The sequence below is a fragment of the Schistocerca gregaria genome, chromosome 4, assembly GCF_023897955.1.
Source record: "Schistocerca gregaria isolate iqSchGreg1 chromosome 4, iqSchGreg1.2, whole genome shotgun sequence".
Classification (NCBI taxonomy): domain Eukaryota; kingdom Metazoa; phylum Arthropoda; class Insecta; order Orthoptera; family Acrididae; genus Schistocerca; species Schistocerca gregaria.
Window position 1 is genome coordinate 544,764,146 of NC_064923.1, and position 27,855 is coordinate 544,792,000.

The 27,855-nt window shown below is 41.4% G+C and overlaps 1 protein-coding gene across 6 annotated transcripts in view; it reads right to left on the reverse strand.

Moving 5' to 3' along the window:
- Positions 1-27,855, reverse strand: part of LOC126268165 (band 3 anion transport protein) — an 811,429-nt gene that overhangs the window by 678,435 nt on the left and 105,139 nt on the right. Inside the window, exon 2 of one of the 6 annotated variants that reach the window (XM_049973751.1) lies at positions 27,536-27,646. The exons of the other annotated variants lie outside the window; for them this stretch is intronic. The gene's annotated coding sequence lies outside the window, so the exon portion shown is untranslated. The remainder of the gene's footprint in view (positions 1-27,535; positions 27,647-27,855) is intronic. 6 annotated transcript variants of the gene reach the window in all.

Here is a 27,855-nt window from a genome sequence, read left to right on the forward strand (position 1 = left end):
CGTGTTCTTTAGGGTGACTTGGAGTTCCCCTGGTATTCTGGCGTCACCAAAATGCTTTCAACCTCCCGGACTTGCCTGAGTGTCACCCTTTCATCGCCTGAGATGTTGGATTTGGGTGGATTGATTTTGGTGAGAGCCCTGCAGGTCTCTCTACGGTCCTTCTCGGTCACCGTGAGAAACAGAAGTGCAGACAAACAAAAACAGCTACGACCCAGAGCACCAGACATTACAGGTCGGACTTAACACACCTCAGATGAGGACCACTATCCCAGCGGACGGTCAAGCCGAGCGCGGAAGGCAACCGCAACACCAGCTGCCAGAGAGGACCATTGGAGCCACTCCCGGCGGACGGAGCAGCATCCGCGGCGTGGACCGGTTACGGAGGGCCCAGCACTGTTCAGGCGTTAATACTGGACTCTATCCACCCAAGGACCATTCTCGGGTAGCACCTGAAGGAGATAGCGAATTACGCATTCGAAATATCGTGCGAGAACGACGCGAAATTCCGACAGAGATCCTGATTATTCAACATGTCATATCCGTAATACTTGCATATTGACCGTACCTAGCGGTAACAAATCTAGCAGTATGCCTCTGAATTGCTTCGATGTCTTTCTTTAATCCTGTCCGTTAGGGATGCCAAACACTCGAGCAGTACTTCTATACGTGGTTTCCTTTAGAGATGAGCTTCACTTTCCTCAAATTTTCCCATTAAACTGAAGTCAATCATTCACCTCCTCTACTACGTCCTTACGTGCTTGTTCCATTGATATCTCTCTGCAATGTTACTCATAGATATTTATTTGGCGAGTCTGAACCAAGTAGCACACTACCAATGTGTACTCGAACACTACGGAATTGTTTTTCACACTTATCCGCATTAATAACATTTGCTGCTTTTAGAGCAAGTTGCCTTTCATCACGCCAATTAGAATTTCTGCCTAAGTCATCATGTATGCCTAAGTCATCATGTATCCTCCAACAGTCACACAACGACGACAACTTCTCGTACACTACAAAGTCATGACCAAACATTCGCAGATGGCTACTCGACCCGTCCGTCACATCTATTAATAAATTTAAACCATTTCAGATTCAATAGCATGTAATGTTTCTTTTAACTTTAACTGTGTGTCTGCTGTTGTTTACTAGTACATACACTATTGGCCATTAAAATTGCTACGCCACGAAGATAACGTGCTACAGACGCGAAATTTAACCGACAGGAAGAAAATGCTGTGATATGCGAATGGTTAGCTTTTCAGAGCATTCACACCAGGTTGGCGGCGGTGGCGACACCTACAAAGTGCTGACATGAGGAAAGTTTCTAACCGATGTCTCATACACAGACAGTAGTTGACCGGCGTTGCCTGCTGAAACGTTGTGGTGATGCCTCGTGTAAGGAGGAGAAATGTGTACCATCACGTTTCCGACTTTGATAAAGGTCGGATTGTAGCCTATCGCGATTGCAATTTATCGTATCGCGACATTGCTGCTCGCCTTCGTCGAGATACAATGACTGTTAGCAGAATATGGAATCGGTGGGTTCAGGAGGGTAATACGGAACGCCGTGTTGGATACCAACGGTCTCGTATAACTAGCAGTCGAGATGATAGGCATCTTATCCGCATGGCTGTAACGGATCGTGCAGCCACGTCTCGATTCCTGAGTCAACACATGGGGACGTTTGCAAGACAACAACCATCTGCACGAACAGTTAGACGACGTCTGCAGCAGCATGGACTATCAGCTCAGAGACCATGGCTGCGGTTACCCTTGACGCAGCATCACAGACAGGAGCGCCTGCGATGGTGTACTCAACGGCGAGTCTGGGTGCACGAATGGCTAAACGTCATTTTTTTCGGATGAATCCAGGTTCTGTTTGCAGCATCATGATGGTCGCATCCGTGTTTGGCGACATCGCGGTGAACGCATATTGAAAGGATGTACTCGTCATCGCCATACTGGCGTATCACCAGGCGTGACGGTATGGGGTGCCATTGGTTACACCTCTCGATCACCTCTTGTTCGCATTGACGGCACTATGAACAGTGGACGTTACATTTCAGATTTGTTACGACGCGTAGCTCTACCCTTCATTCGATCCTTGCGAAACCCTACATTTCAGCAGGATAACGCACGACCGCATGTTGCAGGTCTGTACGGGCCTTTCTGGATACAGATAATGTTCGACTGCTGCCCTGGCTAGCACATTCTCCAGATCTCTCACCAATTGAAATCTTATGGTCAATGGTGGCAGAGCAACTGGCTCGTCACAATACGCCAGTCACTACTCTTGATGAACTGTGGTATCGTGTTGAAGCTGCATGGGCAGCTGTAGCTGTACACGCCATCCAAGCTCTGTTTGACTCAATGCCCAGGCGTATCAAGGCCGTTATTGCGGCCAGAGGTGGTTGTTCTGGGTACTGCTTTCTCAGGATCTATGCACCCAAATTGCATGAAAATCACATTTCAGATCTAGTATAATATATTTGTCGAATGATTACCCGTTTATCATCTGCATTATTTCTTGGTGTAGCGATTTTAATGGCCAGTAGTGTAGCTGAAGTTGACTAAACGGTTATCATTTATTTACGTCAGAATGGAAACCATTTTGATTTTTATAACAAAGGGTAAGATTTCACTTGACTGGTCGGTTGTACAAATTTTTCAATTTTATGTTTACATTTTTTCGTTTTCCGTCATCCTCGGGGACCCCAGAGCAATGCCCCGATTGCCCCAGCCTAGTCAATCCCTTGGTGTTGTTGGTCAGTGCAAAAGAGCAGCAAAACTGTCTCCAATATCAGGCGTAGTTACTCGTAACCGTGCATTGAACAGGACACCAGCAGGTGTGAGGGTCTTATATCCTTCCACGTCAGTATTATTGTCAGTCTTCGTAACATTCAATCGCAGACTTATCGATCTTCTTCATCGCAGAGTGAATGCCTGGCTTAGTCAAATCCAGAATTCCAGAATAATCGCTGCCCTCTGACAGTGCTTTGGGTAGTGTGTATTTGTTGTAGCTTGGCGCGAGAACTGGATGTGCCAGTTAGCAGACCGCGGTCGAGAGAGTAGGGGTCAAACAATGTGTGTGCCGGCATTACTCGGATTTACTTGCCGCTTCTGATATCACAATGCGTGGCGCGGTTTGATCGGTTTAAGGATCCAGTGTGAAACGAATATCGGAAGACGAATGCGGAGAACTCGTAGTAAAGTGGGTGTACTTAAAGGTGTTTAATATGAATAACATTTCGGTAATAAACATTACAGTTCATGATCTGCTAAAATCACTAAACTCAGTCGAGCCCGTCATTATCCGCTTCCTCAGACGAACAGTAATTGAAATAAATATATCGTACTTATTTGAGTGGAGAAGGTAGCATCGTCGTAAAATAACACTCCAGTTCGTTGTGATATAAAACGGCTGCAAAATAATCACTCTGATCTCCTGAGCTGTGTCGAACAGAATGGATTCCACAACGATGGTAGATTCAGCAAACATCGTTCATGCCAAACCCAACTCGCGCTTTTCTCACATGAAGTCCTGAAAGCCTGGAATTAAGTCAATTAGGGAGATGGAGTATTTCTTGACATGCCAAAAACGTTGGCTTTGACACAGTACCACCAACACTTATTCACGGCAATAAAATCACATGCGGTATCAAGCGAAATTTGTGATTACATCTACGATTATATCTACAGCTATACCTCGCAAACCATGTTGTGGTGCGTGGCGGAGGGTAGTTCATATACCACTGCTACTTCCCTCCTTTCCTGTTCAAGTCGCGAATGGTTCGTGGGAGGACCATTACCGGTAAGGCGACGCGTGGGCTCTAACATTACAAAAACCACGTTTCCCCGGCGGGGAATCGAATCCCGGCCTCTCTCGTGACAGATGGGTATAATATACGCAGTACTACTGAGGATTTCTTGGCAGATACGATGAAGGTTGTCATCTTGGTTGAAGAGATGTCGACACATGTAGAAGTAACTTCGGGTGTGCCACTTGGAAATGTGGTGCTGTTCATTTCATATATCAATAACCTTGCAAACAATATACACACAAATCTCAAAATTTTTGCAGATAATGCACGTACGTATAATTACAGTCTGGAAAAAGTTGTAAAAATATTATTTCATATATTTATAATATTTCAAAACGATATAAAGATTTACAATTTGCTTTAAATTTTTGTTAATGTAAAATTGCGGTCTAAACGAAAAAAAAGAGTAGAACCTTCAGACTACTGGATAACAACTCAGTGCCGTGCGGTTCTAGGCGCTTCAGTCTGGAACCGCGTGACCGCTACGGTCGCAGGTTCGAATCCTGCCTCGGGCATGGATGTGTGTGATGTTCTTAGGTTAGTTAGGTTTAAGTAGTTCTAAGTTTTAGGGCACTGATGACCACAGATGTTAAGTTCCATAGTGCTCAGAGCCATTTGAACCATAACAACTCAGGCAAATACATAGAGTTAAAATTTGTGGGGATAAAATAATCACGTTGACTTGGGAAAAATGTCTTCCATGAGTAATGAGTATGTTGGGGTGGGACACTACGAATGTAGTGTGTGGAAATAAAAGGTGTGAATGTGGGTCTCGCGGGAGGCGCACGCGAGATAGTCCCTGCAGTCGCACTATCCTCTATGCCCTCGGTGGCTCAGATGGATAGCGCGTCTGCCATGTAAGCAGGAGGTCCCGGTAGTGGCACAGATTTTCACCTTTCCCCGTTGTTATACATCAAAGTTATATATCAACGCCCGTTAGCAGTTGAACGTATTAATATAATTCTAAATTCACACTTGAATATTGCTCGTCAGTCTGGGATCCGTACCAGATAGGACACAGCAAGTGGGGAAGATCCAAAGAAGAGCAGCGCTTTTCTTTAAAGATAGATTTAGTAAGCACGAAAACACCTCACAGATGCTCAGCGATCTTCACCGGCAAACGCTGCAAGAGAGGCATTCTGCAGCACGGTGTGTTTGCTGTTACAGTTACGAGAGCTTACGTTTCCAGAAGAATCAACCAATAAACTACTCCCTTCTTCGTTTATATCGCAAAAAGACTATGAAGGTGAAATTCAAGAGATTCAAAGTCACACGGAGGCCTGCCAGCAATCACTCTTCGTACGATCAATCGAGACTGGATCAGCAGAAGGGGGGAATAAGAGTGGTACTCAAAAAACATTCACACAGAGTGCATAGGTGGAATAATTTGACATATCGTTCATAAACAATCAATTAGAACGAAGGTCATAAAGCTGAAAAAACTAAGGTTTTATATGAAGGTAGTAGTGCAGTTGACGAACAACTAAGCGAACAAGTATTACATGACGTATATTACAAATGTTATATTTGTATTAACATCAACAAAAACAAAACGAGGATAATGGAATGTAGTCGAATTAAGTCGGGTGACGCTGAGGGAATTAGATTAGGAAATGATACACCTGAAGTAGTAAAGGAGTTTTGCTATTTGGGGAGCAAAATAGCTGATGATAGTCGAAGTAGAGAGGATATAAAATGTAGACTGGTAATGGAAAGGAAAGCGTTTCTGAAGAAGAGAAATTTGTTAACGTCGAGTATAGATTTGAGTGTCAGGAATTCGTTTCTGAAAGTATTTGTATGGAGTGTAGCCATGTATGGAAGTGAAAAAAAATGGCTCTGAGCACTATGGGACTTAACATCTATGGTCATCAGTCCCCTAGAACTTAGAACTACTTAAACCTAACTAACCTAAGGACATCACACAACACCCAGCCATCAAGAGGCAGAGAAAATCCCTGACCCCGCCGGGAGTCGAACCCGGGAACCCGGGCGTGGGAAGCGAGAACGCTACCACGCGACCACGAACGTGGGCTTGGAAGTGAAACATGGACGATAAATAGTTTACACAAGAAGAGAATAGCAGCTTTCAAGATGTGGTGCTACAGAAGAATGCTGAAGATTAGATGGGTAGATGAGGAGGTATTGAACAGAATTGGGAGAAGAGGAGTTTGTGGCAAAACTTGTCTCGAAGAAGGGATCGGCTGGTATGGAACGTTCTGAGGAATCAAGGGATCACCAATTTAGTATTGGAGGGCAGCGTGGAGGGTAAAAATAGTAGAGGGAGACCAAGAGATGAATACACTAAGCAGATTCAGAAGGATGTAGGTTGCAGTAGGTACTGGGAGATGAAGAAGCTTGCACAGGATAGAGCAGCGTGGAGAGCTGCATCAAACCAGTCTCAGGACTGAAGACCACAACAACAACAACATATTTGTATTACTTGTTCACTGTATTGTTAGTCACCTACAATACTTCCTTCATATACCTTGTTCTAATAACGTACTGACAATGACCTTTGCTACAAAATGACACAAATGTGTCAGTGAAGAATCTAGGAATATACAGTGTCCTATGTAACCATCCGTAGGGACCGAGAAGATAAGAAACAAAGAATCATTTAAGCAGTTTTCCTTCCAACGGTCCATACATGAATGGAACAGGAAGAAACGGTAATACGTGATTACCCTCTGCCGTGCGTTTCACAGTGATTTGGAGACTAGAGGTGTAGATGTAGACAATACAGTATAGCATGAATAGCGTAACACAGGCCGTTGTGGTAATCAGTCGGCGGCTCCAAACCTGTACATGACTTGGCTCGAGCGCTCCTGCCTAAGGCATCAAGGCATTGCCCCACTGGTGGCTGGTGCGCCGTGTAGCTGTTCCGCCCACGGGCGCAGGAAACTGGTCGCTAGTAGCTGCCTGTGGTACTGCCTAGCCGCCAGCCGGTCGGCCTGGTTTCCTTCTGGCCAGCGTTGCGTCAGCCAGAGCCCTTTCACCGCCTGCTCCAGCCTCCAGCTCCAGACTCCAGACTCCAGCCTTGAACCGGTGAGGGGGCGCCGCCCCACTCGACCAAGGGCGACCGTCGCACCCTACCAGAACTGGCCTGGCCTCGCCTCATGTTACTTCCCTTACTCACTGCTACACGTATTTCACCTTGCCTCAGGTGAAAGATAATGGGCAGTTCCACAGCCGAGAAACTATCCAGAGCTGTTTGGACTTAAGCTGTGCTCTCAAACTATCTAAATCGTATCTTGCGTAGGGTATATTCGTATGTTATATGATAAACCATCTCAGGAAGAAGTCTAGAAATTTAAAAGGTCCAGTAACTGAAGTGATGAAAATAATATCTATGAATGAAAATCAACTCTTAAGTTTTCGGAGAGACTCGAGTATCAAACTTGACTGCCCGGTGTTTGGGAGTTGTACGCATAAAACAGGAATAAGATAAGAAAAAAGGCAAGTATAATTTGAAATGCAACCTTTTTAGACGCACCTCAATGTGATAAAATATACATTTGTATGCATTAGGGAACTACGTTTGCTGCAAAGTAGTACACCAAGAGAGTAGATATTTTAAACAAACACGATAATTTACACAGACGTAAGGGTACCAGCGATGTTATATACTCTACACCACACGCTAAAAGAGATTCAATTAAAAATAGAAAAATAGCACAGAAAAACTCCACAAAATACTGAGGAACGACTGCCTCTCAGAAATAAATTACAGAACTCTAAAGCTTTCCATGAAAAACCCAAGAATAAGACTGCAGTCACTTGTACAGGAGAAAGAAGAGAGAAATTTCGAGAACTGATAAGATAAATGTGAAAGAAATGAAAGGAGAAACAACTGAAATAACCGCAGTCCATAATGCCTCATACATAAAAACGAGGAGTTGCGCTCTATCAAAACTACAGTTCTGTGCTTTTGATACACCACATACATCACGCAGTTGATGCTAGGATTACCGGCAGTATTCGTAGCGTTGGTAGGAAAAAAAACATAAATGAATGTATAAAGAGAAACTGGGAGCTGACAGCTTCTCTTTGTTTGTTTTGTACATAATTAGAATTGCAGTGTTAGTCCATTATGTATTTTACATCCTTAGAAAATATAAACAACATTTTATAAGTAGTTGAAAATTAGTTGAGTGGGCAACTTCTCAGTTTTTATGTAACCAGAGCAATTATTTCTAGGGAAATCTAGTAAGACACTGATCGCATACGCAAACAAAAGCGATCGAAATGAGGTAACGTCGGATAGGTCTGCAACTCACCTTCTACGAAGAGAAGAATGACAGGTTGTGACGATCCTGGACTTATCAGGTCTTCATGTTAAATATACAAGGAAGGGATATTGGGCTCAACAATGATACACATTTCACTATTAATCGAATTTTCCATCAGTGCTCGAGACAACACTACAACAATGTTAAACAGGAAAAGCTTTCCTGATGTTCTGAAAAATAATATTTGCTTGATAACTAAGCGGCTTATTGATTCTTACGCCAACGTCAGTTGAAGAAATACATATTTTACAGAGAATAAAGAAAGCGTTTTCTATTTAGTACTGATATACATTTATATTTTACAGACACAAGCATTTGTCAAAGTTATCAAAAAAACTGAGAAAAACAATGACTTTTCTGCGTCTCCAAAGAATTTTAGTGGACAAGAGTGCATGCACTTCGTAAACTAATCTCTCTTCTCTGGATTTAGACTATGCTGTAAGAGGATAGCAGAGAAAACTAAAATTCTGAAACCATAATACAAAAATTAAAAATCAATCTTAAATCCAGCAGAAAAAAAATATCTTCAAAAGTCTCTCGCCAGTACCAAGGCCGATGGACCAAGTACGACAGAGCTTGCAACAATTGACATCAGACAGATTAATCATATCAGATCTGTCGATATGGCAATCAATAAGTGAAACTCTGTCATAAACTATTAATTTTCAGTTATATTTGCAGCACTATTGGAGTACTTTGAGATGAACAGCTATAGAAGATAGACTAATAAAATTTTATAATTCTGTTGCTGTTACATTTTTGCATGCAGTGACTCATCAGTAGTAAAACAAACAGAAATATGTAGAAACTAAACTATAGGAATAAAGTTATAATATCGGTTTAAGGCGTCACTAGAATTTGATAGCAGCTGATAACCTTGGAGTTTTGAAGAACAAATTATATCTCCAGAAACAAACGTTAAAGTTATATACACAGGATAACTGGATGAATTTTCCGTCATGATTCACGAGCGAAAAGAAAAAAATTTAGACCAAACTCGAGATCGATTCAACAGGTACAAAACTGGACCATTACTTAGCAGAACAGGAGGAGGGGATGATTCCAATAATATTTTATTTAGGCAGTGAACTGTGACCTGTACTAGAATCAGTACAGAAATGAATGTGCTAATACCATCCCTCACCTAACATTGCACTGGAAAATATTCGAGCGAACTATGTTAAATGCATTAATAAGCAAATGTATATTCAAAAGTGGAGTTTCGGAGAAACAGTGAGAAAGGAGGATATTTAAAAAGATAATTTTCTCAAGTAAGCAGCAGCCTGTACAATTTTTTCTTCGCTTTGTTCTTTTGGAGTGCTACTTGGAAAATTGTTCATATCTTGACTGTGCGAAATATCAATTCAAAACCCTTTTCTTTGTTAGCACGCACATATTATCGTTTCTTGTTAGTTTAGAACGACTTTTTAAAAAATGGGTCTGATGCCATTGTCTACATAACTTAAGATAATTTGTATTAGTGTTGAAAGAGGACAGTAATGTCTCAACACTACTTCAAATGTTCAAATGTACGTGAAATCTTATTGGACGTAACTGCTACGGTCATCAGTCCCTAAGCTTACACACTACTTAATCTGAATTATCCTAAGGACAAACACACACACCCATGCCCGAGGGAGGACTCGAACCTCCGCCGGGACCACTCAATACCACTGTTTTTAAAATTACAGGATACAGGTAGATATAGAGAAGATCTAGTCTCTGATACGTGTGAGATACGTAACTCATTCGTTGGAAAAGAGAATTCTTGACTCAAGCGTCAGAGAAAGAAGATACGGAGGACATCTGAATTTGAACGAAACTTTTGTGATTTTTCTGTAAATTTGACTGTCCGCCTAGATTGGTTCTATTATAGTAATGTTATGACCGATCTAGCCATCCCTATTTCTGAGTAACCTGTGAATCTCTGTAAGCTATATACGTACTGTATCGTAAAAAAAATATTGTCTACGACATAGAATTCAAATTGCTTTCAGAAATTGTTAGATTGCAGTTTTAGCTGACATACAACTGAAGACAATTCAGTAGAAGAAGAACCGGTCATAACTTTAGAAACGATATGTAATCTAAACAGGCGTTAAAGTTTGTTGTACAGTCATCGATAGCAGATTTTGTCCAGAAAGGACAAAACGTAAATTTTTTGAAAAAGTATGATTTTTGTTTATTATTAATGCAGCTAGTAGCCTAGTCAGTACGATTCTACGTTAGCAGACAGGTTCATTTTATATTCGGAACGCCGTCGCTTCCATACGAGTGCCTCCAGATCAATGTCACATTTCAGTCATGGATGATGGGCAATAACTCTGCAGCAAATTATTTTTTCACTTCGATAGCAAACAGGTTTGGAAACTGGCCCCTCAAGAGAACATTTGAATCTGTCCACGGTTCATTAGATCATACGTGGACAGAGACAGCAGTGTGTCAAATGCATCTACGAAGATGGCACACTTACGAAAAACGAAAATAATAGCAATCTTTATTAATTTTGTTTGCCTCTAATGTAAGCAAATATTGACAGCGATACTCGGAACGGCGTAGGACAGGTTCAAATGGCCCAGGGGCGGAAAGAAAAATTATATTAATAATAGAATAATCTGTGCTGGTGATCTGGGAAACCGTATATAATTTTGATTGATGTGACTGGAACAGGAACTCCGGCACAACCTAAGATAGATACAGCTAGTATCATGTATCATATCGCTCACTAAACTCACAAATTATCCGTGAAGCTGAAGGCGGACTTCCTTTCGAAACGGCTACGGTAAAAGAACGTGATCTCCATTCAAACTTGCCTTTAAACACGTAGCGTCCAGACCGGTTTTCCGCTATCGGGTATCAAGACTGCTATAGACGTTGCGTAAATGGAAGCAGCGCAAACATTTGCGTTGCGGGAGTACCGGAGTGCAATTAGCACGAGACTGGTTAAGCCAATCTGGTGCGACGCAATCCACGCAGCCTAGAATTCAATCTATTCAGGCTCAATCCTTGACCGAAACATGGGACAGAGCAGTTAGTTGAGTTCTCTTTCAGCAGAGATCGCAAAACCAAGTTCCACCACTGGAATGAGAGTCGCAGAAAGCAGTGTCGTGCCGCTTTGGTCATTGGGACCACAGGTCAGGGCAATTTAGAATTCCTGTGACTGTTACATTCAATAGCAATAGTTGCTCGAAAAGACTGTTCTAGCTTCCTTCAAGATAATTTACAACGTGAAAGTGTAAGACAGATTCCCACTAAATTAGCGAGGCTGGCTAAGAGCATGTACACTATACATAAACTGTCATAGTTGCGCTTCATTTAGACATTGTGTATCTACCATAGATTACAAATTTTTCCTGGCAAATGAAAACCCTTTAATTCATCGACTACCAATTTTTTTCAATGATTTTAAAGTATTGCTATTTTAGTTAATGTCGTAGTCACAGTTAACGACATGAAAAGAATGTTTCACATCGTTTCATTATTCAACAGGGGGGAGGGTGGGATATACTGGGGATCCAGAAATACCTCCGGCGCTTCAGAAGACCCCTGCGCAATAACTGCAAGAAACACGGAAAATAGACGTACATTAGTGGACAGAGCATCGCTCCAAATTTTCAACAAGTGCACAATACGAGCTTCGTTTGTGATGTGTCAAACGTCAATACGTGGGTACAATTCGCTGACACGGTGTGTCGTGGAAGGCGCTGCGGCAGCCCGCTTTGCAAATCTGCTGATTGGTTTGCCTATCTGCAGGCGTAAATTAATACGCTCCGAGACTATGGAGACGAGGGCGAACACCGAAACTTGAGGACAGCACAACCTACAGGTGCAATCCGTATATAAGCATTCTGCAAACCATAAGCAGGATTCTTGTTACCAGTGGGACACATACATAACAGTCAAATGCAGCAAATTCGCGCTGGTTCTCCGATAACCTGTCGTGGGACACATGCATCCCTATGGCAGTCAGAGGGTTAAAAAGGTAGAATAGATGATTAGCGCAGCTCTAGCATTTATTGATGAATACTTTTCTGCTGTTTGTCATATTCCTGAAAGGAGACAAATAATGTGGTTGACATCAAAGGCTCGGCTCAACTTACCACAAATCAAATGAAACACAGATGCTACTTAATGGCGTAAGGATTATGGAGTACCTGCAGATCGTCGCTAAAATGCAGTCCGTGTCCATATGTGTGTCCTCTCAAAAGTTCTTCAGAGAACCCTCTGCAAATTGCCAGAGTGTAGTAATCTAAGTCACGAGTATGACATGGCAATTGAAAATCTGTGGAAACCCGGGACTCGAACTGGAATTTCCCGTTTATCGCGGGAGTGGTTGGTTCAAATGGCTCTAAGCAGTATGGGACTCAACTTCTGAGGTCATCAGTCCCCTAGAACTTAGAACTACTTAAACCTAACTAACCCAAGGACATCACACACATCCATGCCCGAGGCAGGATTCGAACCTGCGTCCGTAGCGGTCTCGCGGTTCCAGACTGCAGCTCCTAGTACCGCACGGCCACTTCGGGCGGCTATCGCGGGAGTGGTAGTTGTCCTAGCCCTTAGGCTGCCTGAGCACACTTCCGAGCCTGACTCAGACTTTTATTCTCGCTGATGTTCTCACCACTGTCTTCCGATCGCTGTACTTAAAGAAGTTTCATTCGGGCTTCGTGGGATTAGTGCTACGCAACACAATGTATTCGTTACACCTACGGCTGTATCCGTATTTTGCAAAACACTACCAACTGTATCGCAGACTATACTTCTCACTGGACCACATACCAGCGTGTTTTTTTTTTTCAATTCCCTTCGCCTATGGACCATTATCGAATAACTGTGTATCTTACCCGCTCTTGAAAAACTTTTCGAGCAGTAGTCCCTCTCGCTTAAAACAAGATAAGTAGTAGAGGTGTGAAACCAGCAGATACTGTAGCGGAGATGCGATGGACACTCATCTCTTAGAACTCAAAGTAAGGAAAAAAGGTGAAGGCAGTCGAAAAGACATTTCCACGTTTCACACCGGTGGAGCAAGAAATCCCACTCCGACTGCGCAACATTTGACCCGCCTCCCGAGGCAGCACTGCTCACGGCCTAGTCCACAGTAGTTTAGAAGACACTGGGCTGCACAGAAAGACTACAGAAATAGTTAATACGTTGACTGGCGCTCGCAAACGATGGATGTTTCACCACCAGGCCAGGCCAGACACGAGGCGCCAGGCGCGAAGCTCTGCTGTGGCCGCCGTCCGCCGCAAAGCTGTTAGCATACTAATATTCATACTATTTGATTCACAGTTAACGCCGATACTGATAAGTCATGTAAATAACTCAATCAATTATTTAATGAGACTCATTTTTGAGCTAATACACGAACTACGTCATCTGAACAAAACTACAATACAGAGTGCGGACTGTGTGAAGAAGTTGACACGCCAGCTACGAAACTGTCCCTGGGGACAAAGTAAGACGACTCCTTACCAGTTTACGATTCACGACGACAAGACGAAATAATTAAAATATTATGGAATGGAAGCTAACTGGAATAACGCACATACCAGAGAAATGTCTGCAAAGCATAAATTTATTTTAAAAGTAGAATTAGTATAAATATAGCTGTAAAAAATATGTGGCGGATAGTGACAAGTAATTTCAAACCATATGACCCACCCCGCATAAATGTTTTTCTGCTGCATCCCCGTATTAGCCTCAATAAGAGCATGCATATTCCGATAGGCAACATATTTCTACAAATATACATAGAATCACAACAGTGCACCAGCGTATTCACAAATTCTGTCTGAATCGCCTTCTCTTTGTTAGCTACAGCAAGAAAAACGTTCTTGGCAGCAACTTTCCTCCATCACTGAACTAATCCTCAAAACAGGAGCTGCAAAGGAAATCTGTTTTGCTGCTACAGTGGGTCGACTAACGAGGGAAACTTGGGCCTCAAAGTGAAAGTGGTTGGACAAACTTTGTAAGAGTTTAACGTGGGAGCACCAAAAACATTAGTAAGAAGTAATTAATGCTACGTTTGAATTATGACAACGACATTCTATCACAGAAACGCAATGATATCACAGGCAGACTTCGACGATAAGAGATAAATAAGTATGTGGGATTACATGGAGCTTCTGAGGGATTACCGCTCTTTTCAAAGATACTCCAAACGTCAAGACCTGTAACTGCTTTATCCACATATCGATAAACAAAAAAATAAATGACTTTCTACAAGGACTGTTACACGCCACAGATGGTGACATATACAGCTCATTGAAGTTTCGCATGCATCTCGTCTGCAAGTCAAGCATTCTGGAATAACATACGCTATGCTAGGAAGCTGTTATCTTAAAAGGAATTCGGACAGCGATGTTGTTAAACGTGAAGTGGCATACGTGACTTTTTACGTTAAATTAGTTAGACTGTATAAATAAAAGTAGTTTAATGCTAACAAGAGGAAAACAGAAAAGAGAACAATTATGTTGCATTTACAAGAGATATGACTTCGGCTAAATTTCTTACGCTGAGATGCCAGTAAAACGTAGACATCTAAAGACTTCATCTAGGTACTAGCATCGTTGTAATTTGGTTGTAATCACTGAAAACACGAGATACCAATTTTCATGCTGGAACTTCAGACATGTTAAATCAATAGTGTATCGAATCATTTAGCCTTGATTAAGAAGAGTGAATCTCAGCTATATCTACGAATCTACAAAATCACAAATATACACACAAATTCATTGAACAATATAGGTAAACGGTTTAGTAGTGGAGGAGTTCTGACGAAATGCTCTAACTTTACAAAGAACGGAACTGTTTAGCAACTTAGTAATTGACATAGTGACGCAATACTTGAGAAGAATCAATGCACTGTCTACAGCCACTTTACATTTTACAAAATTGTACGAAAAAGAGTTATGATCAAGCATTAAAATTCGTTAATTTATTAATTCACACAATATTTTTCACGGAGCCCATCAAGAAGAAGAGCCTTCAGACACAATAATCGATTCCTGAAATCCGTTATTCAAAACAAATAATCACGACAAGCCTTTTTTGCGCAGAGTAACCACAGCTGTTACAACTGTCTAGGACAAGCAGCTCTGCTCTTTAGTTTGATGATGATGAGATTCTCTCTGCTAAAATATTCTGGGAGTAAAATAGTCTCCCATTTAGATCTCCGGGGCGGGGGTGGGAGGGGCAGGCAATGGAAGCAACGCAGGAGAATGTGTGTGTGTGTGTGTGTGTGTGTGTGTGTGTGTGTGTGTGTGTGAGCGTGTGTTTGCGCGCTCGCACGCGCGCGAACGTGTGTGTGTGTATGCTTTGAATTTGCAGGTGCTCAACGGCGAGGTTATCAGCGACCTTACACATACGAAAAGAGATGATTATGGGGAAAAATGAGTAAAATTGCTGTCACACAGTCAGGAGGAAACTTATAATATGGCCGGCCGGAGTGACCGAGCGGTTCTAGGCGCTACAGTCTGGAACCGCTCGACCGCTACGGTCGCAGGTTCGAATCCTGCCTCGGGCATGGATGAGTGTGATGTTCTTAGGTTAGATAGGTTTAAGTAGTTCTGAGTTCTAGGGGACTGATGACCTCAGAAGTTCAGTCCGATAGTGCTCAGAGCCATTTTTTGAACCTATAAAATGACATCCATTTACTCATTCCCACCTCACTCGCGTTAACCCATACAATCATTATATCTCACACACCTTACGACAACGGAGAAGGGGTGAAAGTTGCTATACCTTGGATTAAAACATAAGTAAAACGAAAGAGGAGCCAAAATAAGGCACAAGAAAATGTGACTTGCTGACCACTTACGAAAACATGGGTGTAGCAGTTATTCCGTTAACACAGAGGATATTGTTTTAAAAAAGATCTGGCCTTCTACGGAATAGAGTAGATATGTTAGAGAACCTGAAAGGAGCAATAGATAGGTTGAGGCTAGATATAATGGGAATTAGTGGCGTGCAGCAGCAGCAAAAATACTGGCTAAATGGCTCAAATGACTTTGAGCACAATGGGACTTAACTTCTGAGGTCATCAGTCCCCTAGAACTTAGAACTACTTGATCCTAACTAACCTAAGGACATCACACACATCCATGCCCGAGGCAGGATTCGAACCTGCGACCGTAGCGGTCACGCGGTTCCAAACTGAAGCGCCTAGAATCGTACGTCCACACCGGCCGGCAGGAAGAATACCGTTCTCGCCAGGTGAGTATAGGGGTACCAACACATTATCAAATATCATTCAGGCACGAGTAATACTACTAATGAGTAACAATATAGGAATGTGGTTAAACTACTGAACCAGTGAATGCATTATCGTGGTGAAGATATACATAAAGCTGAGGATTTGGAAGAATAGTTAACTGCAATGGGTAATCTTGAACAGAGGCTACAAGATAAACATTGGCAAATGGAAAAAGAGGGAAAGAGACACGCAATGTAGCAGATTAGGTTTCTTAATTGCGGGCGCAAATAACTGGCAATGGTAGATATAAAGAGAACATGAAATACAGATTGAATGTAAGTGTCGTTTTGGAAGTATTTGTGCGAAGTGTAGCCTTCTACGGAAGTGAAACTTACACGAAAAACAGTACAGACAAGGAGAGAAACAAGGTTTTGGAATAGTGTGCTACTGAAGAACACTGAAGACGGATAGATCGGATAATTAATAAAGAGGTTATGCACATTTGTGTTAAAGTAAGCTGAAGTCTGTCATCTATCGTATTATTTTGTTTTCTCATTGTATTGCTTGAAGTATGAAGTATAAATTTGGAACTAAGTGTTAAAATTTATCATTTATATCGTAGACATTCGTGCAGGTTTTTATTATGATAGTATGTAACGTATGGAAACGGCCTCGCGCGCAGTGGTAACATCGGTTTTCGTCAGATCACTAGTTAAGCACTGTCAGACTTGGATGGGTGAGCGTCCGGGTCTGCCGAGTGATGTTGGCAAGCGGGGTGCACTCAGCCCTTGTGAGACCAGTTGAGGAACTACTTAACTGAGGAGTAGCCGCTCCGGTCTGATGCGGCTGGGAGAGCGGTGTGCTGGCCACATGCCGCTTCATGTCCGCATGTAGTGACGCCTATGGGCTGAGGATGACACGGCGGCCGGTCGCTACCGCTCGACCTCCAATGCTTGTTCGGACAGAGTTTAGTTTTTCTTAGTACGTAATGTATGATGCAAAAACTGTAATTAATGTAATCCGATGGCCTGGTTAAGCACGTTAATGTCTGTAAAATGTGTATTAAAAGAGAAACATTACTGTGTTAAGAAAAGAAAAACAAGACACCGTAAGTGGCTGTGCTAAAGAGAGAGAGAGAAGCGAAAGTGAAGTGGGGATAAGAATTTTGACTCAAAACTTTAATTGAACTGCGAGTTATCTTGAAAAACATGAACGAGAACAGTTAGGTACTGTTTTGCTGAAGTGAGACGACTTGGAGACTGTGGCAACGTAATTGTATATGCCGTATTGTTATGCAAATGGTGTAATGTTTCGATGTTGAAAGACAAACACTATAAAACTGTAGATGCTGACCTGGGCTGAAAATGAACTAGTGGAAGGACAAAATGAAAAGTGAGAACGGTATTGTAAGAGCACTGAAAGGTATCCAACAGTAAGCTGTGTTCTTCAGAAATGTGCAACGTGAGAACGTAGAGTTCGGTTGAATAATGTTTATATGGATGACAGTGAGAGAGCATTATAAATAAAGAGGTATTCACGAGTTTTGTGCGTAACCAGTAAAAAAACGTGACCGTGCTCCATAATAACAAACTTGAAATGGACGTCTAGCCTGAGCTCATAAACATAGAGTTTTACCTGGCTTACTACATAACTGTTCTGCATTTCACACTTAAGTGCTTGGCAGAGGGTTCTTCTAACCACTTTCAGACTTCTTCTCTACCGCTCCACTATCTAACAGTGCAGGGGGAAAAGTAACAGTCAAGTCTTTGCGTACGAGCTTTGCTTTTTCTCGTTTTATTAAGATGATCATTTCCCCCTATGTAGTTTCGCGACTAAAATACTTTCGCGAATCAAATTTCAGAAAAGACTCCGCTGTCCTCAACTGGCTTATCATACCCGTGACACTGTCTCCCCTATTTCGCGATAGTACAAAACAATGTCTCCTTCTTGGGACTTTTTTGATGTCCTCCGCCTATCTTGTTTGGTAAGAATCCCACACCGCACAGCAATAATCTAGCAAAGGACGGACAAGCATAGAGTAGGCACTGTCTTTAGTAGACCAATTGCATCTTCCAAGCATTCTGCCAATAACGCGCAGTCATCGGTTTGCCTTCCCTACCCAGTTCTCTAAGTGGTGGTTTGAATATACGTTATTCGAGTCTCGATCCGACACACAGTTTTAATCTGCCCGGAAGTTTCATATCAGCGCACACTCCGCTGCAGAGAAAAATCTCATTCTACGTTGTTCGTAATAGTAATTCGTCAGTATGCAGTGAACTGAGAACCTTTAAATATGCGTGACTTACCATGTAAACGAAAGTTAACAGATTTGTTTTAGTATTCATGTGGATGACTTTACATTTTTCCCTATTAAGAGTCAGTTGCCACTTTTTGCAGCACACAGAAATCTTATCTAAATAATTTTGCAGTTGGTTTTGATCACAGTATATCTTCCAAAATCCTAATGCAAATCGGCATCAGTGATATTGATCTGTAATTCATCCTTTTACTCCTATTTCGTGTCTTGAGTATTGATATGAGTTGTGAAACTTTCCAGTCTTTAGGTAGGAATCTTTGGTCGAGTGAGCGGATGTATATGATTGTTAAGTATGGAACTGTTGGACTCAAATAGGAACCTAATTATTATACATACTGGACCAGAAGAATTGTCCTTATCAAGTGGTTTAAGGTGGTTCGTAGCATTACCAATGGTATCATGAAGTGAAGGTATTGGTTGTGTTTTGTTGATGGTGTACTTTATATAAAACCAAAATCTCTTTGGATTTCCTGCCAGATTTCCAGACAGAGTTTCGTAGTGGACGCTATTAAAACACTCTCGCATCAAAGTTCGAACTAAGTTTCACCAGTCTTGCAGATTTTGTGTCATTTAAATTTGGCATCCTTTTTTTCGTTGTTTCTGCTAAAACATTCTGCCCTTTTTGTGCACCATGGACGATCGGTACCATCTTTTATTAATTTATTCGGAATAAAGGTCTCAATTGCCGCCGGTACTATTTCTATGAATTTAAATTACGTCTAGTCCACACTTACATTGTTAGTTTGGAAGGTGTGAAGACTCTCTATTAGGAAGGCGTCAAGCTAATTTTAGCTGCTATTTTAAATCGATATATCTCGCATTTATTTTTGGTGGAATTGGATGTTGCGGTGGTCAGTTTCGCTGCAACTACCTTGTGGTCACAAATCCCTGTAGCCGTCCAGATGCTCCCTATTCGTTCCATATTATTAGTTATTAAAAGGTCAAGTATGTTTTCGCAACTATTGACACTTTGAGTGGGTTTCTGAAAGAAATGCTCAAAATAATTTTTGGATAAAGTATTTAGTACAATTTCTGACCATGTTTTGTATCCACCACTAGTTTTGAACACACATTTTCTCCAACATATTGACGGCGAGGGTAGACTTAAGTCACCACCAACTATTACTGTATGAGAGGGGTGTCCATTTGATATTATATTCAAGTTTTCTTTGAACTATTCAGCAGTTGAACCTTCTGCCTTGAGGGTCGTTGAAAGAAACCTATTATTAATTTATTCCGGTTGTCAAGTACAACCTGTACTCACAGCATCAATCTACTTCAATTTTCCTACAAGATACAGTACTTCTAACAGCGCTGAACAAGCCTCCATCAGCCGTATTTAACCTGTTCTTTCAGAACACCTTTAAGTTCGGCTGAAGTTATCTCCGGCTTTAGCCAACTTTAGATATCGAAAATGATATGAGCTTCAGTGCTTTCTATTAGCGCCTACATGCTCTGGTTCTTTCCCAACACAGCAACGACGATTTATAAGTACAATACTGATGGTTGCTATGTCTATCATCGGCCTGTGTTTGCCCTTCGCCCTTTGTGACTGAACACGTTCCTGTACTTTCCCGAGGACCCCTAAATTAAAAACAAATTTCCCAGCCCATTCCACACCCCCCCCCCCCCCTCCTACCATGTAACCGCTTCTTGTATGTAGTGGACATCGGACTCATTAAGTGGAATCCAAAACCCCACAACCCTCTGGAGCAAGATGTTGAGATGTTGATCCAGTTCGTTCACTCGGCGCCATACCAAAGACCCGCAACCGGTCCTGAGTTCTGCGTTCGTCTTCTAAGCAAGACTGGCGTTCTTTACCAATTCAATTAGCCGCTCAAAGGCACAGAGATCTCTTCCGATCCAAAGAGGCACACATCGTTAGTACCGACATGAGCCACAACCTGCAGTTGGCTGCACTCTGTGCCTTCATGGCAACCAGCAGCAGCAGTTCCACATTCTATATTAGTCCTCCCGGTATGTACTCAAAATGCAAACCGAATCTCTCCCCCTCCTTGGCAGCCTTGGCCCCATTTCGTGCCTAATATTGAAGCTCCCGACTACCAGTAATATTACTCTCTGTGACTGGCCTGGCCTTGCAGTCCGAGAGGCTCCCTCCGGGAGAGGGCAAGGGGCTGCATCTGGCTCAGGATCTCATCAGCCATAGGCAGCGCCCAAATTCTGAATGTCAGACGAAATGGGAAGACCTGTCGTCGATCGGTCCCCTGGAAAGTCTTTCGCTACCTGCCACATCTCGAGAAGACCTCCCACCCGACCACAGGTGGTAGGTTACCATAAATGCGGGCAGTGGCTGGCGCCGTCACACCATCTGGTTAATCGGGGGTACATGGGACGTGCTGGACGTACCCCCACCCCCACAATGAGGCAACGGCGTCACACTGCGCGACCGAAGCCAGTATTGCGTGGAGCTGTGAACGAAGGTTTAGTAACTCAGTTCACATCTGAACGCGGCTATCACAGTCTCTAGGCATAATAAATACGGCAGAACTATAGACAGTTAATGAAGCAAGGAATTGTGGGTACACACTTACTGCTACTGCAGAGGCGGGAGCTACCGCCCAACTAAAGAATTCTACTAGTGTGATTGGATGCTCACACGAAAACTAACACGTATCGCGATAGAAACATCGGAAGTATAAGCCACCTATTTATTAAAACGTGGAACTGTGGCTACACAAATTTGAAAATTTAAACTAAAATGCAGACAGTAAATCATAATACGACGCTTCTAATTATTACGAGAAGCTCGTTACAACTTATAAACGAAACGCTGTGCTCTGGTGTGTTAATGCAGAGAAGGGAACTGCGGTCCACCGGAATTCAGAGCTAAAAATCCCGTCGTTACAGAAGCCTTAATCATGTTAGGAGAACATTCATTATCAGATTCCTTTTTTGAGACAATAGTCTACCGACAAGTTTGATACGACCCAGGGTAGCACTTACAACACCCTACGTCCTCAGTTATTTGTTAGATGTATTTCAACTTCTGTCTTCCCCTACAGTTTTTACCTTCTAGGGCTCCCCATGATAACATGAAAATTGTTCCGTGAGTTCTAAACACACGTCCTATCATCCTATCCCAGTGTTTTCCGTGTTTCTTCACCGGTTCTTTGTATAATTATTCATTCCATATCTTATCAATCCACCTAACTCTTCTACAGCACACATCCCAAACGCTTTGCCTCTTTTCTTTTCTGTTGTAACAGCAGTCCATAATTCACCACCACACAAGGCTCTACTCCAGACGTATTCTCAGAAATTTCTTCCTGAATTTAACGCCGATTTTTGATAGTAGTAGACTTCTTTTGGCCAGGAATCTCTTCTTTGCCTGTGTTAGTCTGCTTTTTATGTCTTCTTCCAGCTTTCCAGAACTGATTTATTGTAAACTGATTGTACAAATAATTAAATTTATATGTTATTTTATTCAGAAGGATGTAGGTTGCAGTAGGTACTGGGAGATGAAGGAGCTTGCACAGGATAGATTGGCATGGAGAGCTGCATCAAACCAGTCTCAGGACTGAAGACCACAACAACAACATGTTATTTTATGCACGCTGGTAGTCGTGAATTTCGTGAATGTTGGTAAAGAACGTCTCCAGTCACAAATACTTTCTAAAAAAACATTTGATTTCTATGCCACAACATCCTCATATCCAATTACATTACTGTTTTCGTCAGCGGCTTTGCATCCACTCCCGCAGTGCACAAGGATATTTAAATATTTGGCGCCACTTTACATGTTGTCTCGATAGCGAAACATGTCAATGGGCCTGCATTTGATTAAATATAAGGTGAATCGGTTGTAAATACTCACAGATGGGCGGATTGGCCGCCAAGTGGTGTATTTCGAGAAGTCGACTTTTTCAGGAGAACAAATTTGAAGTTTGCAGCTCACTATAAATTCATAGTTATTGTACCTGTTGAGTAAATTACGGCACGGCAGTAACTTGTAAATGTAAACTTTCAGTACAATGCATAAATGTATTGTTGAAATACTGTAAATGAAAACACACTTTACGACACGTGTAGTCTACATTACGGAACATTTTACTCGGTATGAGTCTACCTGAACGATTCTCGTATAATTTGCCATTGTTTCGCAATCTTTTTGTGATATTACTTTGATTTCGTCACATATCCTAACGTTTTCCGACCGCGGAATGGCAGCAGTCATAACCGTATTTTTACAGTCTTTAACACAAAGACCATGTTACTTTTGTCTCGATCACCAAAAACCTAACAATACATATGTTTCACACACAACAGAAATCGGAGCACACAATTTATCAAGGTTGTCAGGCGGCGGTATCAGACCTGACAGCTCGAAGTATGCTACAGAGCTCACTTCGAAAAATAGAGAATGTTCTCCGCTTGTGAGAGGCTCGCCTAATTTTAGTCATACGAAACCGGAAAATGTTCTTTATTTTGAGGAACTTCCCTCACCCTTTTACTCACGCTGAGAACATTCTCACATGAAGTATATTCTCAGACTCGCTTTATTCATGCAGACCTGAGAATGTTCTCCGAAATTTTGAATATAAAGTAAGTTCTCTGTTTTATTCATACGACCCCTGGTAGCCTACAGCCAATATGTTCCAGTGAGCAGCGATTTGTCTTGCTTTTTTTCTTATGCTTTTTCAGGACGATGCACAAACTGTTGTATTACAAACACCACATGTATATTGACATGGAACACAAACGATTCATAATATACTTCATGTGAGTTTCAGCCTCAAACATGTATTTTACATTTGATATTTACAATACAAAGACCACCCACTATGCCACGATATCATTCACATCCTATTAATCCTATTAATCAAAATCTAAATCAAGCGAAGAAAATGTGAGATGTGCAACATGTTAATATTAGAAAAAAAGGGGACATGGCAACAGATCTGCTCGCTAAGAGAATTTAGATTTTATTAACTTCCTCAACAGGTTAATTCCAAAATAAATTTACGTAATTACAAATATAGCTTATTTTAGGAAAAGTTAAAAGATATCTGTTATTGGGCTATGTTAAGTGTTTATCTAGTGTGTTAATTTTTGTTTCTGTTCCTTATCTTCTATAGTAGTTGCTAGGATGTTACTTAGTGCACGTGTTTATCTAGTGCAGTGAGGATATACTTTTTCAGAGTTCTGGCTGTTGGGGCTTCATGAAGTGTTTAAGTTGTGCGAACAACCCAAGGAAAACCTGTAGAAATTGGCAATTAGCTAGGTTCAGTTTGAATGTAACAGTAAACCTCGATTCTTTTAACAAGTAAACTCTCACGTATAAAAAAGGTTCCAACGTCCGATTACTTTACCAATGAGTTAATAGGTTTAATATTTGATGTTAAAAATTATGTTTAAAGTTTGTTGGAGGTCGCTAAGTACTCTCATTATCAAACAGTGGATGAGTATAGTCTGCATAGTTTGCGCTTTGTTTTAAACAAAAGCTACTTTTTCACGCACCCCAATATTTATGTCGTCGTCTCTTCGGAAATATATCTCACAATGATATAATTTTGCAGGTAGATTTAGTGGGACACCGTCTGCAAAACTGTTGTAAACAAAGGTACTAATAAAACGTCATGCTGACGTTTTACTGCGTGAACAGCAAAAATTTTCGACTTCTTTTTCCACAGTAGCAGATATACGCTGTAACGATGTTCATGATCTCAGTAAACAAAATTGTAAGAGAAAAAAACCATATTGTTACAGTGACCACTGAAGATGCTTTGGAATAAAATGAAATGCTTCTGGTCTTAATAAGACTTTCATTACAGTTTGAAAAATACATTAATTAACCCATAAAACTTGAACCTTTTTCCTTTCATCATTTTGCGAGCTTTGCGGGGAAGGGAGTAAGGGGTTCACTGAGAAATTTTTTTGTAAAAGTTTGAAATTATGTGAAAATTTGGTTGGACGTCGCATAAGTGCTCTCATTCTCAAATACAGGATGAATATGATCTGGGTAATTTGCGCGTCGTGAGCTCCTCTGGCTAAAGACATACACGCAATTCTAACTGTAACACTTGTATCACAGAGTTAAATCTTTAACATACGATTATGTCTTTCAATGAGTCGGTTATGACAGCATTTTAAATCTTTAAATTCCGTCAATAATTGCGTGAAAATCAAATTTTTGTTACCCCTGAAAGACCTGGAAGTGGGACCGGGTTACGGTGCACCGGGTTAGTCGTCTAGTGATGTAGACTGAGGTGAGAGGTATGCAACACACCTAACGTTCACGTAACGCGGTTGCGATCTTAAATAACCAAGGCTACTAGGAAAACTACCGTACGCTTATTTGTGACTGTTTACGGTAGCTACGGTAGTTTTACTGTTCTCAAGCAAGGAAGTGAAATAACTGCATTATAACCAGCGGTCGTTCCGGTGGTTGTAACTGACGCCGTATTTCAGCGACGATAAAAGTTTTCGCTATGAACAGAAGACAGGCGAGTTGGAAACGCGCTGGATTAAGCGGCCAGTGGGAGAGGCAGCAGTGCTCGTGTGCCACGCAGCCCTACAAATCTGCCGAGTCCGCAGTCAGCACGAAAAACTCGGCAACGAGCAGACAGCGCTGCGAATTCTGCTACGCTGGCTAGTTGGCTTCCCGAGCATTCCGGGCTCGATTCCTGCCTCCCTCGGCGTGATAACTTAGTGAATCCCTCGGCAGTCAGTTATACAACTGAGCCCGGTAGTCTGTAGCATCTGGGGTGGTACGGCGTTAACGAGAGTACCTCACTGCGTCAGTCCTACTAGAAGACCCTCGCAGGTCACAGAACATTCATTTCATTCATTGTACGGTTATACGGTGTCCACCTAACAGTAAACAAGATGCCGTCTACTGTTCACTGTTCTGCAGGCTCCTAAACTAGGCTGCTGTTAGCTCGTTTTAGCCTCTCTGTGTATCATATTGAACAGATATTACGAGAGTTGTAAAACGACCACAAGCAATCGTGAAGTGCAGACTATGGTACTTTTAGCAGTAGCTCTGGTCATTTAAGGTCGTACGTGTGTTACCTGTACCTTAGCTGTGTTGCCTACTTTCGGGCTTTACCTCATAACGATCGCTTTCTTTACGCATACTATCAGCATCTTACTAGATTTATCTGAAAACCGGAAGCAGTGAACGATTTAGCAACTGAGTGAGGATATATAAAGGGCCACATAATATACTGAACATTTTTGTTCTACACAGATACCCTGCTGAAGAATAGCCGGCCGCGGTGGCCGTGCGGTTCTGGCGCTGCAGTCCGGAACCGCGGGACTGCTACGGTCGCAGGTTCGAATCCTGCCTCGGGCATGGGTGTGCGTGATGTCCTTAGATTAGTTAGGTTTAAGTAGTTCTAAGTTCTAGGGGACTTATGACCTAAGATGTTGAGTCCCATAGTGCTCAGAGCCATTTGAACCATTTTTTTGCTGAAGAATAAATAGGATTTATAGCAAAACTGGAATTGTCAATGTTTTGTTCAAGTTTTATTCCAAAATTGTTGATCTGTAACGTGAAACAGAAGGATGTTGCAGCAAAAGTAAAGAAAACAAAACGGGTTTATCACATAGCATTAGCAAACCCAATTTTCTCAACAAAAAGGAAAAGCTAAAAGAAAAGCACAAAACAAAATTATATCAAACATCGATTCAATACTTCGTCGAACTTATATAAAACATGTTTTTGTTACTCATAAAATGCTTTCACATATATCAGTAATAACAGGAAACTCTTGCCTTTAATGGTGATGAAGAACGTTCTGCAAAATAACAACAATAATTATATTTTTTGTATTTGTGGATGTGCACTGTACCTGCATAAAAATTAATTGCTTTGGTTACATAAAAGCGTCTCCGCTTTGCTCTATCGCCTAATATTTATTACTGATAAAATGCAATTTATATTCTGTAAAGATATATAATACACAATGGACTAACACTGAATGATGTGCGGTTGTGTACAAAACAAACAACCAAACAAAAACAAAAAAAAGAAAAGTCATCTGCTCCTATTTTCTATTTTCTCTCTTACACATTCATTTAGGTTTGTTTCCCTACCAATTCTACAAATAATACTGGTAATCCTCCCATTTACATCGTCATTTATGCAATGTACCAAAACTACCGAAACTTAGTGTTCTTAGAGCGCAGTTCTAGACACTTTTGTTCGACCGATGCAGTATAGTGAACTGTAAAGTTGGTTTCAGGTATGCGGATTTGCCTCAACAGCTTATACCCAAGTCCTGCATAGTGGCATTTATTTTGCCTCTGAAGTACTTTATTCAGTGATTAAAGTTGTATCTACCTTCATGAAATACTTCTGGCTTCCTAGCTGCTTGACAATACAAAAGATGACGCAGCAACTGATGTTGCAATGGCTGTTTTTGTAATTATTTTGTTCTGTTCCAAGCCCTCAGTGTACGTCATTTCTCTTGATTTGGGTGCAGATACTGCAACTGAGGAATTTTAGGAATACAACAATACTGGTAAAACAAGTTCCTGACGGACAATAGTAATTTGTGCTACGGGATGATTCGGCAAGAAAACTGAGTAATGTGTTAATGACTGAAATTGGGTTCTAAAATAATACAATAGCTAAGTAAATACTAGCACGTAAAAAAATAAAAGGACAAAAGAATTTTAACTCTGTCTGAAAACTTTAAACCTCAAAAACTTAAATTTTTGTCTTTTGATGTTAGACCACATTCTTTAGTGAAGGTCTTACTTTAAAAAAGAAGAAAAAATAAGTAATAGTGATCTTGCATAGCATATTCAATTTTCGTTGTGTTCGTGCACTTTTACACTACCTCACTGAAAAAAAGAGGAATATATTTATTTAAAAAAATTATTTCAGGACATTAGATAATCTCAAGTACTAATTTGCGAAAGCTTAAGTGCTGATGAACCTTACCAACACAACGTGTTCTTGCGTCTAATGGCACACACAGATAGTTCAGTGTCGAAGCAGAATTCGAGAAGACATCCCACACTGTCGTTCTTATGTGTGAAGATTACCTTGCAGCTGAAAGAAAATAAAGATCATATCATAGCAATTGCCATTTGCAAAACAGAAACGTCAGCACTCAGTTGTAACATAGCACAAATTATCATGGGAAAACTGAAGCTGCAACACGTAGAAGTAATTCTTGAGGGTATTTTTATTTTGTCGTTGCAACTACAAAAAACGCATGATTTTTTTTAACCAGACGCTTTTCGCTTTATTGAGGTGAA